Below are 21,712 nucleotides of genomic sequence, written 5' to 3'. Positions count from 1 at the left end.
AGCGGGATGTGGAAATAGGAAAGGACCCCAGGGACAAGAGGCCAGAAGTAAAGAATACTTGGAAAGGTGGGGACACGGAGCTTTCTTTTAGCCCATCTGGCTAAGAGCCACCAGTGCCATTAGGGAGAGATGAAAAGTAATTCATCTGTGGGTTATATGTAGCTTTCATATGTATAAATTATACTTAATGTTGAACAAATGGTACATATTTCATTTCATAGCATGGTTCAGCTACTTACAATAAGCCTTTCTTGTTTATATATCTTAGTGAATTAACTGCAAAACACCTATCTCACAAAGAATTTGGATCTAAGATATGTGAAGAATTTTTTTTGTGTGTGAAGGATTCTTCAGACTCAATTACAAGAAGACAAATAATCCAACTTTAAAAAATTGGCCAAAGATTTGAACACACTCTCTTCACCCAAGAAGATAAATGAGAGGCAAAATAAGCAACATGAAAAGATACTCAACATCATTAGTCATTAGAGAAATGCAAATGAAAATCACAGGAAGATACCACTACATACCTAGTAGTGGTAACATTTTAGAAATGGACCATACCATGTGTTGACAGGTGGGTGGAGGAACTGGAACTCTTCTACGCTGCCTGTGAGAATGTAAAATGGTACAACTACTTTGGAAAACAGTCGGACAGTTTCTCCAAAGCTAAATATACACTCACTATACAATCCAGCCATTCCACTTCTAGGTATTTATTCAAGAGAAATGAAACCATATGTCTACACATACACAAATGTTCATAGCAGCTTTATGGTAATGACCCAAAAATGGAAAACAATCCAAATGTCCCTCAACAGGAAAATGAATAAGCAAATTGTGCATTTTCCAAACAGTGGAATGACACTCAGAGATCAAAGGAATAAACTATTGATACAGACAATAGTACGGGCAGATTTCAAAGTAATTATGCTGAGTTTTCACTCAGAAGCCAGACAAAAATAGTACATCCTGTATGATTTCATTTACATAAAATTCTAGAAAATGCAAACTAAAGCATAGTGACAGAAAACATATCCGTGATTGCTGGGAAGGGATGGAAGGCTGGGCTTGTGCAGGGGAGTGGGGAGCAAGGTGGGCTTAAAAGGACGTGGGGAAGCTTGACAATGAGGGAGGCATTTGTTATCTTGATTGTGATGACAGTTTCACACATGTACACCAATGTCAAAATTTATAAAATTGTGCACTTTAAATATGTGCTGTTTGTTTTATGCTAGTTACATGAATAAAGTTGTTTTTTAAAAAGCATGTATAAAATCTGGGGGGAATGAAGTAAGCCGGTATTTGTCTTCAAAGTTTCACATCCCAGATGAGTGAGTAGCAAATGTCTTTTTTTTTTTTTTTTTTTTTTGAGATGGAGTTTCGCTCTAGTTACCCAGGCTGGAGTGCAATGGCGCAATCTCGGCTCACCGCAACCTCCGCCTCCTGGGTTCAGGCAATTCTCCTGCCTCAGCCTCCTGAGTAGCTGGGATTACAGGCACGCGCCACCATGCCCAGCTAATTTTTTGTATCTTTAGTAGAGACAGGGTTTTACCATGTTGACCAGGATGGTCTCGGTATCTTGACCTCGTGATCCACCCGCCTCGGCCTCCCAAAGTGCTGGGATTACAGGCTTGAGCCACCGCGCCCGGCCATGAGTAGCAAATGAAGCCACACCCTACAGGATGCCATCTGAGCAGAGCCATTTCTTCTGGGGCTGCCCATAGCACATTTCCCTCGTATCCCCAAATGCTCTGGCATTTTAATGCTTCTATCAATCATCTCAAGCTGGAGTTTCCAAGTACTGTGTGGCTGAGTACCTTTCTGCCTGGTGTGAGCAGGGCTGGAGTCTTCCACATCTGGTCTTTATGAATGTGTGTTTTCTGTGTTCAGTTCCTTCACCATGAGGATTTCCAGCTGAGTCACAGGTTTATCGGTACTGAGAAGTACACATACAAGCAAAAGTGTCTTGGGTTAGAGGCAGCCGGAATTTAGTTCTTACAGGGTATCTACAGGGTAGCTTTATAAATGTTCCATGTTCATGTAGTGAAGGGTGCAGAGAAGAACAGGTGCTCAGGAGTTTTACACCATGTAGGTTTGCTCATAAAAGAAAATTGCTAGGAGAGCGGAGGGCGAGGGCGGCTCCAGTCCCCCAGCTCTGCCCACTATTGCTGCACAAGAAGTAAATTCCTTTACTCTCTTAAGTCTCAGTTCCTCCATTTGCAAAATAGCCATTGTGATATCTTGCAGAGTTGCTGGAAGGATCCAAAAGAAAATAGCTACAAAAGCCTTAAAAAAAATTAACCATTCTTTACAAATGTTAGGTATATCCAACTTTGACTTAAGGGCGGTGTATTAGTTTGCCAGGGCTGCCCTAACAAAGTGCCACAGACTGGGTGGTTTAAACAACAGAAATCTATTTTCTCACAGTGCTGGAGGCTAGAAATCTCAAATCCAAGTGTCCTCTGAGGCCTCTCTCCTTGTCTTGCAGATGGCCGTCTTTTCCCTGTGTCCTCACGTGGTCTTCCCTGTGTGTGTCTGTGTCCTCACCTCCTCTACTTTCAAGGGCACCCAGTCATATGGGACTGGGGGTCACCAAATAACTTTGTTTTAGCTCCATCACCTCTGTAAAGGTGACTGAACCCTATCTCTAAATAAGTTAACATTCTGAGGTCCCAGGCGTTAGGTAAAAGTGTGAATTTTGGGGGGCACAACTCAGCTCACAGCAGGGAGATCGGCGTGGGTGATGGGCATCTGATCACAATATTTTCTCAAGTCCCCAGTCATATTGGAAAATGGACAGTATAGCAGAGCCAGTGCAGTGTGCCAAAGGTGATGAGGCCCTCATCATCTCATTTGTCTGGCTGGATTTCCAGGTCTATTTTGTCCCTTTGCCCTTTTCTGTGGACGGCGACCAAATCAATGGTGGAGGGCATATGTAAGTCTGGGAAACCACCTGTAAGGACACTTTCTACTAAGTAGCCCCTGAGTCCCTGGAGACGTGTCCCCGTTTCCTGTCACTCTCCTCTTTGCACAGACCACTCCTCCTGAGGAGGGTCAGGGAGCAACGCTGTGGCTGCTATGGGTAGAAGTTGGGGTGAGACGCAGGGGCAGAGATGTTAATATTATCTTGGAGAAAATTCATGTTATGTAAATCAAAAAGTGACTTCATTGGTTGAGCTGTTTTTAGCTTTAGGGGCAATGAGTGATTTAGAATGGGGCTATTCCCACGTGGTCTTTGCCCATGAGCACAGTGACGTGGAATATCTGTCCACTGGCATTTGCTGCAACTTAAAACTGTATCTCCAGATGAGACAGGCAGAGAAAAGCTGGACAAGGGCCAGCTGAGTGACCCTCTCGGGTAAGTGCTCCTGATCATGTGTACAAAATGATGTTTGTGGTGTACTGGAGAGTTGAGAACCAGTGAGCGTTTTCCTGGACTTTTCTGCTAAGAGCTTTTTATTTTATCTTGGAGCAAATTAATCGAGGCCCTGGAGGAAGATCCTGAGCCGTGAGAAGGCAGCTCTGCATGCCACAGAGCAAACGAGGCGGCTTTACCTCTGCCCTGCTCACACTGTGCTGGTGCTCACACGTTCCGACAGGGAGGGTGTCAACAAAGTCAGCGGGCACTTGTGGATCAGTTCAGACACAGCCCTCCTGCTCGTCTGGCAGGGGCCAGGTGCACTGCTGCTTTGGGAGCAGGCCTTTTTGATAAATGATTCAGGGCTATCGCTGGTGATTAGGGAGGTGCCCAGAGGAAGCTGGTGTCCATCCCGACATAAGCGATGCATGCATTTTGTGTGAACCGCTGTTAGCTTTCCCTTCTTAGTTTTGCTGGTACATCACAATGAGCCATCACTACTATTTGTTTTTCTCAACTCATTACACTAGCGCGCAGGCACATGAGATGCCTGAAATGTAGTGCAGAAGTCTATGCCTTTTTCTAGTGTATGTGTGGGCATTTTTCTGGGGAGGGATTTATCAGATTATGCTTGGCAATAAATGCCAAGAATGAGATGCCAATGACTCATGCCACTGTCCAATAAAGAACAGAACTAACACGAATTGATTGTGGGAGGTGTGGGGGATCTCAGCAGTTATCTCAAGAAAACCCCCACATCTAGTTCTGAGCCTTCATAACTATACTTATTATCAACTTGAAGTCTTTTTTTATAATAAGCTAATACACCCCTGTATTCCTTTCCCAAGACTGTTGCTAACAATGTACCCCAAATAGAGTGGCTTAAACAGAAATTTATGGTTTCAGAGTTCTGGAGGCTGGAAGTTCAAGGTCAAAGTCTTGGCAGGGTTAGTTTCTTCTGAGGGCTGAGAGTGAGAATCTGTTCCAGGCCATCCTCCCAGTAGCCTCAGGCATTCACTCATTTCCCTGTGTCTCCACAAGCATTCCCTCTGTATTTGCTTGCTTCCAAATTTCCCTGTTATATAAGAACACCAGTCATATTGGATTAGGGTCCACCTTAATGACCTAATCTTAGCTTGTTCATCTGCAAAGACCCTATTCCTAAAGACAGTTATATCTATAGGCGCTTGGAGTTAGAACTTTAACATCTTTTGGGCAGAAACAATGCAATTCATAACAGCCCCTCTGAACCACCACCATCAACTCAGTGCTAATTCATGAGCCAGGGGTGCAACATTGAATGCTGTTGGGCTAAACCATCTGCCCCAGAGAGCCCAGGTCAGGCAGGGCTGTCTCTCCTACATCTTCCAAAAGTGTTCCTGGCCAGCCTGTTGCTGCTGATCCAGTCACATGCTTTACCATTTAATCCTCAGGCAGGCCTGATTTTGAAGGTGCATGGAGAATTCAGTGAAGGGATCTCCTAAAGAAGTCAGGCTGCCAGGGAGCTCCTAGCCTTGATGAGAAAGATACTTGGCAATTCCAGGAAGTTGAAAAGCCCTCTCTTTCTTTGCTTGTGTTGGGTCATATTATTAAAGAAAGAATAATAGCAACACTGTTACCCACCTGTGTATCAGGCATTGTTCATGGGAAGTTATAAGATCTCTGTGACACACATAGGCAGAGCATGCCACCCTCAGTTAGGAGGGGAAACCAAAAGTCTTGGAAGTAAGTCAGACACTAGCAGGGAAGAGACCTGGGTTTTCCCACGGTTGTCACTACAGCCTTCCTGAACTCTTGTTTCACAGAGGCTGTGCTGACATCCACAGATGCCTTCTCACCATCTAGAGCTCTGTGAACAGGAAGAGGTCGTCATCCAGCTGTGTAGAGGCTGAGGGAACAGCCCACAGTGCAAGCCATGACTACCTGCTCTGAAGTGGAGGGGCTGCAGAGCAGACAGCAGACAGCAGGCTTCTCCCAGCTGAGCAGAGCTGGGTGAAACAGATCGATCTAAACCGCCCTTAGCGGATGTTCTCATTTCCCTGCTGCCCTAAAAGTGGTGTCAGCCTGAGGTGAATACTATAAATAACTGTTTACAGGCAGGTTGCTACAGGACGCTGTGGCCTGTGTTGGCAGAGACAGATTCTGGGAAGTCAGTGACTTGGTGGCTTCCTACTCAAAACTCAGTGTGCCAAGGAGCCTATATTGGGCTAAGTGCAAAAGACTGGGAATCGAAGAAGAAATGTTAGCAGAGGGACCAGCGTCTCAAATAGACTGATGCCATTTGTCCTTTCCCAGGAGGCTTCTTTCAGCAACCACAGTGAAAAGTTGGGGCTGTGAGGCCCCGGCACCAAGCCACCTCCCACCACCTTTGGGAATCTTAGAAACATGAGGAGGGGGCAGGCACCTTGGCTCAGGCCTATAATTCTGGTACTTTGGGAAGCTGAGGCAGGCGGATCACATGAGGTCAGGAGTTTGAGACCAGCCTGGCCAATGTGGTGAAACCCCGTCTCTACTGAAAATACAAAAATTAGCCAGATGTGATGGTGGTGCCTGTAATCCCAGCACTCGGGAGGCTAAAGCAGGAGAATCGCTGGAACCTGGGAGGCACAGATTTCAATGAGCTGAGATCGTGCCACTACCCTCCATTTTGTGTGACAGAGCAAGCCACACAGTCTCAAAACAACAACAACAAAAAAAGAAGTGTGAGGAGGGTTGTTACGTATCAGACTTCACATTTCTTTTTGTTTATTTGTTTATCTATTTATTTTGAGACAGAGTCTCGAACTGTCACCCAGGCTGTAGTACAGTGGCACAAACTTGGCTCACTGCAATCTCTGCCTCCTGGGTTCAAGCAATTCTCCTGCTTCAGCCTCCCAAGTGACTGGGACTACAGGTGTGCACCACCACGCCCAGCTATTTTTTTGTGTGTGTATTTTTAGTAGAGACGGGGTTTCACCATGTTGGCCAAGATGATCTTGATCTTCTGACCTCGTGATCTGCCCACCTTAGCCTCCCAAAGTGCTATGATTACATGCGTGAGCCACTGCGCCCGGCCCAGACTTCACATTCCTAAGTGCACGTGCTGAGATGAGATTCCACTCCTTGCTTTTAGCCACAGTTTAGAAAAGTTTTTTGTTGTTCTTAACAACTCATTATGTGGGATTTATACCCTGGACAGATGGAAAGTGGTAAAAATGATTTAATTAATTATTAACCTTGGTATTTTTCCTTCATAGTCTCAACATGCTTCACACACCTTTCCTTCTTTGAGCCTCCCAGCAACACTGTGAGTAATCTTATTGTTGTGATCCCATTTTACACGTGAGAAGACTGAGGCCCAAGGATGAACCAGGAGACAGAAGCAATAAACATAAGAGTTGGGTCTCACACCTGGATCTGCTACTCCCTAGCCCCTAGTTATTCCCTCACCTCACACCCAAGGCCATGATCTGAAAAAAAAAAAAAAAGAAACAACTTTAAGAGCAGGCACCCCTGCGTGGTTCAGGCAGCAGCAAGCCATCAGCAGATCTCACCCAGTTACAGCTTGATCCACCTGTTTGTAATAAGTGCAGTGAGAAGGACAGAATCCTAGTGGGCTGGTTGGCAGGTTGAGATGAAACTGACCGTAGGGTGTGTTTGGTTTCTGAATGGCGCTGGGATCCTTCTGAGCATGAGACAATAAATGACACTCGGCCACAGGATGCTGTGCCCAGCAGGGCCACCAGCCTGGAAGCAGTGGGGTAGCAGCTCTCAAGTCAGAAGTTGAGGCTGCAGTCTTGGGGCAGAATTTCTTCTGTGGGACATCTGAGTTTTTGCTCTTGGGGGCTTCAACGGATTGAATGAGGCCCACCCATAATCAAGGGCAATCTCTTGAAAATCAGCTTATTGTAGATGTGACCCACACCACAAATACCTCCACAGCAACGTCTCCATTAGTGTTTGATTAAATAACTGGGTCCTATAGCCTGGCCAAGCTGATGTATGAAACTCACCATCACACCCCTGTATGCATCTACAAGTTTTTAAGCCACTGTGGTAGCCCAGGTTGAGCCGCTGGGCTCTAAACTCAATTCTACAGAACAAAACTGCTGGGCCACTTTTTTTTTCAGCAGCCACAGTGAAAAGTTCCTGTGTCTCTCCTCTGATGTGCCCAACTGTGCCTCAGGATTATGAGGTTCTAGGGTAGAGGACAAAGAAGGAAAGAAGGAGCAAGTGTCTGGGAGGAGCAGCAGCCAGCTCTGCCGCTCAAGTGTGTGCTTCCCTCCCAACCCACACCGTTGCTGAGGCAGCCGTCCCTGCAAATGGATACGACAATGAAAAGCACCGCATCCCAGTTCATCCAGAGACCAGACGGTGCTGCGTAAAAGAGCCACGGTTTTCCCTGAGTGAGACTGCAGCAGACACGAAAGAGAGCCGAGGCACTAGATGAGGACACAGATCAGGCAAAAGCACAGGAACAAAAGCGTCGGTCCCTGGTGGTGCCCCGCAGCTTCTCCTGCAAGCAAATATACATATAAATCCTTATTTTCTCATGACTATGGTTCAGTTGATGGTCAGTTTACAGCACCTGGACATGGTATTTTAGGAAGAGAAGGTTGGGAGCCTAATCCTGATTTCTGGAGAAAAATGTGGTGTTAAGGGGGACCCAGTGTGTAGCCTCACAATAGAGCCCTTGGGAGGTTGCTGACCTATTAGATTCAGCCCCCAGAGCTTGCCATGGTGTCTCTTGGAGCTGGCAGGACTAAGGGGGTCGCTAGTTGAGAGAGGCCAGGGCACAGCCACCTGTGGCTCTTTTACGCAGCACCGTCTGGTCTCTGGATGAACTGGGATGTGATGCTTTTCATTGTCATATCCATTTGCAGGGACAGCTGCCTCAGCAACGGGTGTGGGTTGGGAGGGAAGCACACACTTGAGTGGCGAAGCTGGCTGCTGCTCTTCAAGTTGTTCATGTGACCTCATTCTCCTGAAAGCCAGACAAGAACTCAGGTGCCATGAGTGTGGGTGCAAAGGCTGTCACACTGTCCCTCTACTGAGCTGTTAACATTTAAGCCGTCCATGGATGGCAAAGCTAAAGGTGCACTGTAACCCTCCCTTCTGGGGCTTCGGGGTTGCAGTTGCCCTTTAGATGCTGCCATGGGGTTCACAAAGTTTTGCTTCCGCCATTCCCAAAAGTGCTCACCCTGGCTCCTGCACCAGCTCATCTGCACTCCCCCTCCCACAAGGGGTGGAGGGCAGCAGGATTGAGTCAGTACAGTCTCCCCCTGCCAGCACAAAAGTGGCTGACTAGTTCTAGTGCCCATGCACCCTAGTTCCTGCCTGCGAAGCGGTCAGGGAATATACTGCTTCACCATCAAGGTGGATGTGATGTAAGCAGCTAAGTGACTAAGGAAGGCTATGCTAAATGCCATCAGTCAGGCTAGAAAACTAAGATTCAATTGCAGGAAGGGGTCCCCTGATGCTTTGTCTGTGTGACAGAAGGAAAGTCAGGGGTTTGGGTAATTGATGAGACCCTGTGACATCTTTTGTTTATTTTTATTTTTAATTTTTATTTATTTATTTATTTATTTTGTAGAGATGGGGTTTCTTCATGTTGGTCAGGCTGGTCTTGAACTCCCAACCTCAGGTGATCCACCCACCTCGGCCTCCCAAAGTACTGGGATTACAGGTATGAGCCACTGTGCCCAGGCTGACCCTGTGACATCTTAACTGGACCACTAGGAAAGAAACCCCAAGATCAGTGGCTGACACTGTTCAAAACACACAGACAAGGTTTGGGAAACAGGATTAGAGCCTCCCTGTCTGGAATTATTTTCTTAGAAAGCAATTGCTTATGTAAATTGATGTGAGCCTGGGCTCATGATACTTGTCCTAGAAGTGGAATTCACTGTGTTAGCGGTTCTTCTCCTCAAGGTCGATGCCAAGGCTGCCCTAACAGGGAACTGAGAGTAGGGTCTCGGTTTTGAAGGATGGCCCTTTTCTCCTGTTTTAGCAATTCATATTTTAGAATATGGTGAAAATTCATAATTTGAAAAAATTTGAACTATTTCCTAAATTCACTGTGTCTTTCTGGAGTGTAGGCCAAGTTGAATGCAAACAGGGCTGCCAATAATTTCGCAGCTGCAGTTCCCAAAACTAGACTGTGGGTGCTTTGCAAGATTGACACCAATATGACTGGGGAGGAATGGCACTCACAGCCTGTTCTCCCTAGAGCCAAGTGACTGCTTTCCAGTAGGAACAGTGCGGCCACTTCCTCCAGGACAGGCCCATTATTTTTAATGCTGGATTGATACATAATGATGAGGGCTACTTAACATCTTAACAGGTCATTCACTATTGCTGAAGTTCTAATGAATTCTGGAGGTGGGGGACAAATAGCAAAGCACACAGATTTGGAGTGAATACCCTCCCAGTTAACAAGATCACAGTGACTCTGACAGAAGCAGAAAATAATAGGATACTTAAAATTACTTGTCACCAACTGCATTTGTAAGGCTTGTGTCCTGCTTTTCCTGCCATTCTCTGAGAGGACACTTGAGGGCTGAACTGGGACAACTCGTATATGCAACTGGGAGAAAAACCTCATTCTCCTGTATTATCTGCTCTAGACCCTGCATGCAGCCCAATCTGAATATAAAATAGATTAAAAATATTTCTACGAAACAGCATTCCCTCAGGGAACCCAGTGAAAGCACACAAAGGATGTTTTGACTTTGCTCTTGCATTTTGATTCTTTTTTTTACCCTAAGTGCAATACCACTAAGCAGGGTCAAATAGAGGTGACCACAGACATTACTGTATATTAGCAAGCACTCAGGTTCCCCTCATTTCAGACACTTAGCCCTGCACTCCCTAGTCTCCCCTTTGAAGTCAGACCATGTGACTTGCTTTGGCCAATGCATTGTGTGCTGTGTGTCACTTTTAGGCCGAAGCTTTCTGAACAGTGTGAGATTTGCGGCATCCCTTTTCTGCCTTGGCAATCCTGGAAGTGTGTGTCGAGATGGGGCCTTCCCCATCTTCAGTCCCTGAGTTGTGATAATGAACAGAGACCCTCTCCCAACCCATACTGGGGCAAGAGTGAGAAATAAAGTTGTATAGTGTTAAGCCACTGAGATTTTGGGGGCATTTTGTTCCAACAGCTCATTTTGACCAATACAACTTCAGAAACAATGGTTCTGGGTAAGTCAGAGGCATGGAACACTCCCCAGTCCTTGGTGATTTTGCTAATAATGGGTTGGTGGTTTTAATATAGGTCCCAAATTCGTTGACACCATGCCTCCTTTCAAGAGAGCTTACATTTTCTCTCCCTGAGCATAAGCTGAACTCAATGACTTGCTTCTAGTGAATAGAAAAAGACAGCTAATGCTAAATGTCTTAGTCCATTTTATGTTGCTGTAAAGGAATGTCTGATGCTGGGTAATTTATAAAGAAGAGTGGTTTATTTGGCTCACAGTTCTGCAGACTGTATGAAAAGCAGGGCACCAGCATCTGCTTCTGGTGAGGGCCTCAGGCTGGAGCCACTCATGGTGGAAAGCAAAGGGGAGCTGTTGTATGCAGATATCATATGGTGAGACAGGAAGCAAGAGAGCCAGCAGGGAGGTTCTAGGCTCTTCTTAACAACCGGCACTGGGAGAGAGGGGAGACTAACAAAAGCAAGAATTTACTCACCTCTCTCTCCCCTCCAGCCAGGGAGGACATTAATCTATTCATGAGAGATCCACCCCTATGATCCAAACACCTCCCATTAGTCCCCAACTCCAACACTGGGGATTAAATTTCAACATGAGGTTTGGGTAACAAACATCCAAACTATAGTAGCATGGCGTAAGATGGCTGAGGCTTCCTGATAAACATACTTTGAGATTCCTTCCTGCCGTTCCTCTGGAGAAGCCTCTGACATATCATGAAGACACTCAAACAAATCGAAGAGCTCAAGAGGTGAGGAGGCGAGGCCTCCTGCCAACTTTCATCATCTTGGAAATGGATCCTCCAACTGTGGCCAATATCTTACTACAGCCTCATGAGAGACCCTGAGCCAAGTCATTTTTGAACTTCTGACCCAAAGACACTGTGAGATAATAAATTGTTGTTGTTTATGTCACCAAGTATTGGGATAATTTGTCTTACAGCAACATATAACTAACACAATGGAAAAGGAATTAGATCCAGAAGTGTCTAAATTAAAATGGTTACCTCTAGTGCTGCTACTGAAGCATGTTACCTTGCTAGTGGAAGTCTTTATATCTCTTTACCTATAATCTCCAATACCTCCCAAAGCTAACTCAAATAAACATAAAATATCAGTTTAAAAAAATCAGTGGACTCGCTATGTAATTATAACTTTGAGATAAATTCCTGAATACCCTTCGCAACCAGTTATGACCCTAAATCTCTCCTTGACAGAAATTCCAAATTGTTACCAATAACTTCAAAAATTAGAGTTCCCAAATAGTGAGGAGATTGTCTCTAGCTCTTTCTCTGTATCTCAATGGGAGGAAGTTTCTTTAAATGCAGTGGATGTTGTGGATCATAAGATTAACTTGTATATTATATATTTATGTGTGTGTGTATATATATATATATATATAATTTCTATATTTATCATTTGTGAAGCTCCAGTGAAATGCAAAATACTTTCTCAAGCAAATAGCAAGTCTCACTAAACCCCTGCTATAAACTCAAGATCAGAGCTGGAGGAGGCCCAAATGTGATATAAGCTCAGTTCTCACCTTCTAGGAGCTTAACATATAGCTAGAGAGATAAGACATGCATGAAACAAATTGGAAAAATGCAAAATAAAATTTAAGTGGTGATAGAATATAGGGAAGAAAAAATAATTTTCTCTCTACTCTTTATAGTTCTTCGTTGGGATAGCCCCCTGTAACCATAGATAGATTAACAAGGGAAAAACAAATACTTATTAACACGTTTAGCTCATGTATGTATGGGAGATACCCAGAGAAAAAGAGTAAATCACAAAGACGTGGCTGTGAGTTCAGGCTTAAATACGATTTTCAACTGAAACAAAGAAAGAAGCTGCCATGGTTTGAATGGCCACTCCAAAACTCATGTTGAACCTTAATTCCCAGTGTGGCAGCATGAGAGGTGGGGCCTTTAAGAGGTGATTGGATCATGAGGGTTCTGCCCTAATGAATGGAATAGCCCATTCATGTATTAACACATTAATGAGTTATTATGGGAAGGGAACTGGTATCTTTACCAGAAGAGGAAGAAAGACCTGGGCATGCACAGGAGCTGGCTCAACTCCTGGCCATGTGATGCTCTGTGTCTCCTTGGGATACCTCAGGGAGCCCTTCTAGCAAGAAGGTTCTCACCAGATGTAGCCCTCTGACCTTGGACTTTTCAGTCTCCATGACTGTAAAAAACTAAAATTCATATGTATCAATTTTTAAAATTGATACATAAGAGATGTATGTATTTTGGGGTTACATATGGTATTTTGATATATATATATAATGTGTAATATCAGATTAGGGTGATCGGAACATCCATCACCTTAAACATTTATCTGATCTGTACTCTGGGAACATTTAAATTATTCTCTACTAGCTATTTTGAAGTATACAATGCATTGTTGTTTACTATATTCACTCTACTAATTTATTGAACACCGAGTCTTATTTCTTCTAACTGTATTTTTCCTGTCAATCATCCTCTCTTTATCTATTTCTCCCCTCTACTCTGGCCTCTGGTAACCAGCAATCTACTCTCTATCCTCGTGAGATTCACTGTCTTACTGCCCACATATAAGTAGAACATGTGGTTTTGACTTTCTGGGCTTGGCTTATTTTTCTTAACATAAATTCCATCTCTGCTGCTGCAAAGATGGGACTTTATTCTATTCTGTGACTGAATAATATCCTATTGTGTCTACATACACCATGTTTTCTTTAACCATTCATGCATTGATGCGTACCTGGGTTAAGTCCATATTTCAGCTGTCATGAATGGTGCCGCAATAAACATGAGAGTGCAGATATCTCCTCGATACGCTGATTTCCTTTCATTTGAATAAATAACCCAGTTGTGGGATTGCTGGGTCATCTGGTAGTTCTACTTTTAGTTTTTTGAGTCACCTCCATACGGTTTTTCATAGTGATTGTGCTAATTTATATTCCTACCACTAGTGTACAAACTTTTCTCCACATTATTACCAGCATTTGTTGTTTCTAACCTTGATAAAAGCCATTTTGACTGAGATGAGGTGAGATCTCACTGAGGTTTTGATTTTTATTTCTCTGGTGATTAAATTAATGATGTTGAGCATTTTACACATACTATTGACCAGCTGCATGGCCTTTTTTGAGAAGAGTATATTCAGATATTTCACCTGTTTTTAAAATTAGAAAACACCTTATTTTGCTATTGAGTTGTTTGAGTTCCTTATGTATTCTTGTTATAACTCCCTGGTCACATGGCTAGTTTGCAAATGTTTTCTCCCATTCTGTGGTTTGTCTCTTTGTTACAGTAGGCAGCTAGTCATACATGAGCAGGGCAGGAGAAGTCCCCCAGACTCCAACCAGAAATGTCAGATGACCATCTAGTGATGGTCAGGTGGTTGTTAACTATCTCCCTAAAATAATAATTGCTCATAGCCAGCTCCAAGGAAAGGCAGTCTCCCAATAGACAGAAAATACCTGGAACTAGTGCTCCGCAGCTTCTTGATAAGATCTCAGTGGTTGGGTGAGTGGGCTCAAGTATGTGTACCACGAGGCAAAATGGCAGAGTTTAACTGGTATACAGCCTTCCTCTAGGAACATTCAACTGTTAAGGGAAAAACACCTCAAGTGAGCATGTGTGCAACTCCAGTAAACACACAGTGCATGTGGCCCCTCCCAGGTGCTGGCAGGCTACCGTGCATGCACACAGCCCACTCCAAGGGAAGACTCAGGGGAGAAGTAGTGCAGCACCCTGGAAGCATGCCAACGTATAAAACCCCAAGTGAAAAGGTCAAACGGTGCACTTGATCTCTAAAGTCACCCACTGGGCCCTCTTCCAAGTGTACTGTACTTCTTTTCATTCTTGCCCTAAAACTTCTCAATAAACTTTCACTCCTGCTCTTAAATATGCTTTGGTCACTCCTTCTGCCTATGCCCCTCTGCTGAATTCTTTCTTCTAACGAGGTAAGAATTGAGGTTGCTGCAGATCTGTATGGATTTGTTGCTGGATCTTCATTTGTTGATTGTTTTCTTTGCTGTGCGGAAGCTTCTTAGCTTGATGATTCCATTTGTCTGGTTTTGTTTTCTTTGCCTATGCTTTTGAGGTCTTACTCAAAAATTATTTGCCCAGACCAGTGTCCTGGAGTGTTTCTCCAATGTTTTATTCTAGTAGTTTTATAGTTCCAGGTCTTAGATTTAAGTCTTTAATCCATTTTGTTTTTATTTCTGTGTATGGTGAGAGATAGCATACATTTCCCATTGTATGCTCTTGGTACCTTTGTCAAAAATGTTGGCTGTAAATGCATAAATTTGTTTTTGGTTTCTTTATTCTGTTCCATTGGTCTATGTGTCTGCTTTTAAGTCAGCACCATGCTGTTTTAATTACTACAACTTTATAGTATATTTTGAAGTTAGATAATGTGATGCTTTCAGCTTTTTTTTTTGCTCAGAACTTGTTTTTGACTATTCAGCATCTTTCATGGTTCCATGTAAGTTTTAGGATTGGTTTTCCTATTTCTGTGAAAAATATCATTGATATCTTGTTCAGAATTGCATTGAATTTGATTACATTGAGTAGTATTGACATTTTAATATATTAACTCTTTCAATAAGTACCCAGTTTCAGGTATTCTGTTATAAGTAATACAAAAGGGACTAAGACAGAAAGGCATTGGGGGGCCAGTAATGGGGAAATTAAGAGGAAAAACTCAGTAAACAAGGTTAAGGTTTGTTATGCAAATTTAAGTCATTGCATTCTCCATTGATAAGTCAGTAACTTAGAGTCATTCTTTTCTTTCTGGTACAGAGAGGGAGACACCCTTACAAATGGAAATTTTCTTTATACATGTAAATTCTCCTCATAAAGGGTAACTTTTACACTATGTTTAGAGTTTCTCCTGTGTCTAAAGTTTCCCAAAATAATCAGCTCAAATAATCCTTATGCAAAAAAGAAGCATATTTTAGGGGGGTCATATTCTGAACTCCTGCAATGTGATAAAGACTCCACATGTAATAATTCTGGAGAAGGCATGGTACATAAAGCCATGTGAGTCACACTCTGCTTGCAAGAGTTATCTCCTCAAGCTTGTGTAAAATGGTCCAAGCCTGTGGTTTCAGCCCAAGTATGTGGAGGAGTTGGCAGATTAGAAAAGAAAAGGCCTGAGCGGTGCTGAGTGGGCAAGGACAGCAACACTTTCCCAAAGGACCAGGGAGTTTTGAACTGAGATGAGTTAGATGAGCATTAAGGTTTATTTCAGTCTAAGATCCAATGCTTCTGTGACTCTAACACATTTTACAGTTTCTTGTTTTGATGCTGCAATACTACTAATAGCTATTATTTACTAAGCCACTTAACATTGAAACTGCCCATTGCAAAATTGTGACTGAGGCAGTGGAAAAGGTCTGACCTAACCAAATCCATCTTGCTTCTAACCTCCAAGCCATCCTTGTTCATTCCTGGACATAGGCTGAACTAACTTTTGGAGAAACCTAGTTTATAGTTAATAGTTTAAAACAAAGTTGATAACAGCCCTTGCCCAAAAATCAACCTTCCTCTTGCCTGGGAACTAGAGTCCCTTTGTAGGACTAACACGGTAACCACGGATTAGAAATTATGGTTTAGGAGTCATGCCGCTGGACTCCTAAACCACAAGACTCTGACCCTCCCTAAACTGTTCCTAAAATCAGTGCTTGAGATATTTTGCAGAACCTGTACTTGAGGGATCAGCTGGTACTACCCAGATCAATAAAATTCTCCTCTGATCTTGTGGCCCCCACCCAGGAACTGACTCGGGGCAAGAAGATGGCTTCGACTCCCTATGTTTTCATCTCCCAGCTGACCAATCGGCACTCCTGGCTCACTGGCCTCCCCACACCCACCAAGATGTCCTTAAAAACTCTGATTCCCGAATGCTTGGGAAGACTGGTGTGAGTAATAATAAAACTCTGGTCTTCCACACAGCCAATTCTGTGGAAATTACTCTTTCTCTATTGCAATTCCCCTGTTTTGAGAAATCGGCTATATATAAGCAGTAGGCAACGTGAACCCACTGAGTGGTTACACTATGGGACAGGGTATGCTGACTGCTTTGTATGTATAAGCTTATTTATTCTTCATAACATGATGTTTAAAAAGTCTAAATCTGTTGAAATGAATTTGTGAGAAATATATTAACAGGAAATAAGATGCACAAATGTATTGATGTGCACATGGGCACGAGTCACACAAGTAGAAGACACAAAGGACCAGACGGCTGAGGCTTATACAATCTCTTCATAGAGGAGAGGGGGATGGTGAAAATGAAGGCAATTTAAAGGACTGCAAATAATTTTTAGGGGAATTGAGTGGACCTGGGAGGCAGTTACTGTCTCATAAATGATGTTCTTAGGAAACTGACTGGGATCTGTGAGTTACAGGAAGGTGAGGGGCAGAACTGTACTACAAACAGAGGTTGTCTTATTATGTAGAAAGTCTCCCAGGCAATCTATTGGAGCTGCCCTCAGAAGAACAAAGAAAAGTCTGTCTGGGTGTGGTTGCAGCTTTTAATCACTTATCTTCTTCTCAGTCAGATAAGAAAATTCCAGAAACCCTTCCTGCACTTGGGTGAAGAGGGTGTGGTGAGAGAGGAACAGAAGATTAGAAAGGTTTAGGTTCTGAGGCAGCTTCTAAGGCCTTCTGATTTCTTTTGTCAGCAACAACAAACAAAAAAAGCAAACCCTGTAAAATATTTAAAGAGACTTATTCTGAGACAATATGAGTGACCATGGCCCAGAGAACAGTCTCACAAAGTCCTGAGAAAGTGTTCCCAAGGTGGTCAGGTTACAGGTTGGTTTTACACATTTTAGGCAGACAGAAGTTACAGAGAGACATAAATCAATACATATAAGGTATACATTTGTTTGGCCTGGAAAGCGGGAGACCTCAAAGTGGCAGATTTATAGGTGCATTCATAAGGGAATCCTATGAGTGGAAAGATGTTCCTATGAGTGGAATCCACTCACGGGTGGATTCAAAGATTTTCTGATTGGCAAGTCATTGAAAGAGTTCAGCTAAAGACTTGAAGTCGGTAGAAAGAAATGCTTAAGTTAAGATAAGCGGGGCTGTGGAAGCCAAGGTTCTTGTGTAGACAAAGCCTCCAGGTAGCAGGCTTCAGAGAGAATAGATGGCAAATACCTTTCTTCAGACCTTAAAAGGTATCAGACTCTTAGTTAATCTCTCCTACATCCAGGAAAGTTCTGGCTACACTAATTATGATTCCCTACAAATAGAAAATTTTCCCCATGAAAGAAAACTTTGCAGAACCATTTCAAAATATGTCAAAGAAATCTATTTTGGGGTAAAATATTTTTATTTCTTTCAGGATCTGCTATCTGTCATGTGATGCTATACGAGAGTCAGGTTGGAATTTGGTATCTCATTGCTGAAGAATCTGTGCTATTAGTCTTAGGATCTCTATTTTAATGTTAATGCTGGTCACTTGTGCCTAAATTCTAAAAGGCAGCGGGTATCAGGAGGCCTGTTTCACCTTCTTTCCCATCATGACCAGGGATTCAGTTGTTCAGGTTTCCTGCGGCCCAGAGTGGGGTCTGTTCAGCTGGTTGCAAAGGCTTAGAATTTTAGTTTTGGTTTATGTGTTTAATCTGCAGTGGCCAGCATGCCACAGCGCCATATACTGGGGTCTCATTCTCTCGCCCCAACATCCCCACCCCAAATGTGATATTTTAGTGTATGCAAACTGGCTTCTATTTTTCTTCTGAGAATTTTAGCTTTCCACTAAATTCACAAGTCATTCTTTAAATTCACAAGTCCTTCCTTTTGGGGATTATTAAAAGTGCTGGGGACCCAGAGATAGGAAAGAGACCAAGAAGAAGGCAGGGTAGGAAAATGAGTCTAATGTTGAAGTTTAGGAATGAAGATGGGAAACTGAGGATGGCAGGACCAGCATGGAACTGCTCCTCAGCCTCTGCCCAGAAGGAAGAGGGACCCTCCAAGAGAGGAGCCCTAAAGCAGATCCCAGTGGGCCATGCATACAGGGAGAAGGAGGCAGGCCCAGCAAAAAATTCTCTTTTAGTTCCTTCTCAGGGTGCAGATGAGGTGCAGGGGAGTGAAGAATGTGAGACCTGTGTGCTTTCTGGGACACCAGGGATTTGGAAACCACTAGAAGTTCAGAGAGATATACTTAGGGAGCCTGACTGTTCCCAACGAGAATGTTGAAGTTTGTGTTTTAATTTTAAACTTGTATCTGTAAGCCATTCTGGATCATCTTAATGACATTCTTAGCAGCATTTTTAGGATTTCCATTGGGGTTTTGTTTCTAGGCTTGGCCTCATGTGGCAAGACTTACTGATCACCAGCTCATAGCCAGACAACAGACAGAGGCATAGCGAGGCCAGCTGATGGCCAGGCAACGCCCCACATGCTCGGCAGATGGGAAGCTGGCAGCCCAGTATACAGGAAAAGTAGTGGGAGCAATGTGTCACCCCAGAGAGTATGGTGAGATGGGAGTTACAAACTGAAAAGAACTGCAAATTCGAGGCCATAGGCACACTGAAAAGATCTATTTAGTGTCTGCAAAACATCTGCCACATTAGTGTTGTCAGTTCCAGTGTTTTTTTTTTTTTAAGTGTATATTTTTTTTTTTTGGTGTATTTCTGTGTGTGTGTGTGTGTGGATTTTCTGGGTTTTACAGTTGTGTAAGATCTCTATACAGAATAGAAACCTAGATTTATGCTTTTTTTTTTTTTTTTTTTGAGTCGGAGTTTTCGCTGTTGTTACCCAGACTGGAGTGCAATGGCATGATCTCGGCTCACCGCAGCCTTGGCCTTCTGGGTTCAAGCAATTCTCCTGCCTCAGCCTCCCGAGTAGCTGGAACTACAGGCGCGCACCACCATGCCCAGCTAATTTTTGTATTTTTAGTAGAGACGGGGTTTCACCATGTTGACCAGGATGGTCTCGATCTCTTGACCTTTTGATCCACCCGCCTCGGCCTCCCAAAGTGCTGGGATTACAGGCTTGAGCCACTGCGCCCGGCCGATTTATGCTTTTTTAAATGAAGTATACACATACAAATGTAAGGGCAAGGTAAGTCAACCCTGGACAACTGTCAGGTTTTGGGTTTTTGCTTTGTTTTCCTGAAGCGTAACAGGAAATCAGCATGTTCCTCGGTATTGCATTAAACTGATGAGAGCTCCTCCTTTAGGTCACTATGGTTCCCCTCTGGGATTTGTGCAATCCTCTGCCAAATGGAAGGACCCTTGCTAAAGATGTAACAGACACACCCACAACTCTGTCCTGTGGTGTCATATGTAAATCATGTGATGGCTGCAACAAAAGCAAACCAACAGGACAAAACCAAACCAAACAGGCTGAGCAGGGAATACCCTCAGAAGACCGTAACCCTAGCAGCTAAGAAAAGAAGCAGACCGATGTGGCAGACATCGTATTTTTATTGCGGTAAAATATTCCTAGCATAGTGTTTATCATTTTAACCCTTCGTAAGTGTGCCTGGCATTACACACATTCATACTGTTGTGCAGCCATCCGCACCATCTGTATTCCAAAAGCTTTCCATTCTACCCAACAAAAATATTGTACCCATTAAACAACAGCTCCCCACTCCTCCTTTCTCCTAGTTTATAAGAACCTCTATTCTTTCAGTCTCTGCGAAATTACCTACTCCAGTTACCTCATATAAGTGGAATCATAGAGTCTTTGTCTTTTTGTGACTGGCTGGCATATTTCACTTAGCATAATTCGTTAATGTTAATCAATGTTTTAGCATATATCAAAATTTAATTCCTCTTTATGACTGAATAGTATTCCATTGTACAGACATGCCACATTTTATTTACCTATTCATCCCTCAATGGACATTTTATGGCTTTTGTGGATACAAGCATTTGTTCCAGTCTCTAATTTTAATTCTTTTGCACATAGTCCTAGGAGTGGAATTTTGGGGTCGTATGGTAACTCTATGTTAAATCTTATGAGAGACTGATAAATTGTTCCACAGTGGTTGGACCATTTTACATTCCCACCAGCAATAATCAAAGATTCTAATTTCTCTACATCTTTGCCAACATTTCCTCACCATCTTTTTTTTTTTTAAGAGATAGGGTCTTGCTATAGTGACTAAGCTGGACTTGAACTCCTGGTCTCAAGTGACCCTCCCACCTCCATCTCCTCCCCTCCCAGTTTACTGGAGGGCTTCTAAGAAAGATTTTTGCACAATTAAAAAATACACAAGAAGAGGCAGTCCTTTTTCTTCTGGACATTGTTGTTTTAGATGAGATATCTGGAATTGTGCAGCCAACGTACCACCATGAGGGCAATTGTCCTGAAGACTGATCCAACCTGCAGAAGTCAGCAGAGCAGGAAGACTGGATCCCTGGTCCCCAAAGACATTGTTGACTTTTCAGATGAGCCAAACTTGGAGCTGCACCATGACCTTGGGACATCTTGTCATATGCGATTATACATCCCTAACTGACAAGGACATTGGAGTCAGGGATTTCTGTTCCTTGAAGCCAAAGCCATTCTAATGAGGATTTTTAAAATTTCTTCTTTGAAATGCACACAATTCCACATATAAAATTAAAATACTCACCAAATATTTATGGCATTAAGCATCAGTTTGATTTTTTTTGAAGAGACAAGGTCTCTCTCTGTTGCCCAGGCTGGGATGCAGTAGCAATCACAGCTCACTGCAATCTCAAACTCCTGGGCCTAAGTGATTCTCCTGTCTCAGCTGCTGGAGTTTCTGAAACTGCAGGTGCACACCATCGTGCCCAGATATTATTTTCTTATTTTTAGTAGAGATGAGGTATCACTATGTTACCAGGGTGGTGTTGAACTGCTGGGCTCATGTGATCCTCCTACCTTGGCCTCCCAAAGCACTGGGATTATACATGTAGGCCTCTGCACTCAGCCTTCATTTGATCTCCGTCAGCACTCGAATAGCTCACAATCTGCTTACTGGAAGATAAGCGATGCAATCTAAAACCTTACAAGACTTAAGTATCAAAGGAAATATCACAGCCCATCAGTGGTTCAGAGGAAGGAGTGGGGTTGGAGGCTGGAGTGGGATCCAGGTCAAAGTGAAGGTCATAGCTGGGCTGAGGTGGGCAGGATCACAAGAAGACAAATGGACGGCATTTCTCCCCTCTTCAGTGACAT

This window comes from Callithrix jacchus, chromosome 19 (genome assembly GCF_049354715.1).
Source record: "Callithrix jacchus isolate 240 chromosome 19, calJac240_pri, whole genome shotgun sequence".
Taxonomy (NCBI): Eukaryota; Metazoa; Chordata; class Mammalia; order Primates; family Cebidae; genus Callithrix; species Callithrix jacchus.
This window is presented reverse-complemented; position numbering follows the sequence as displayed.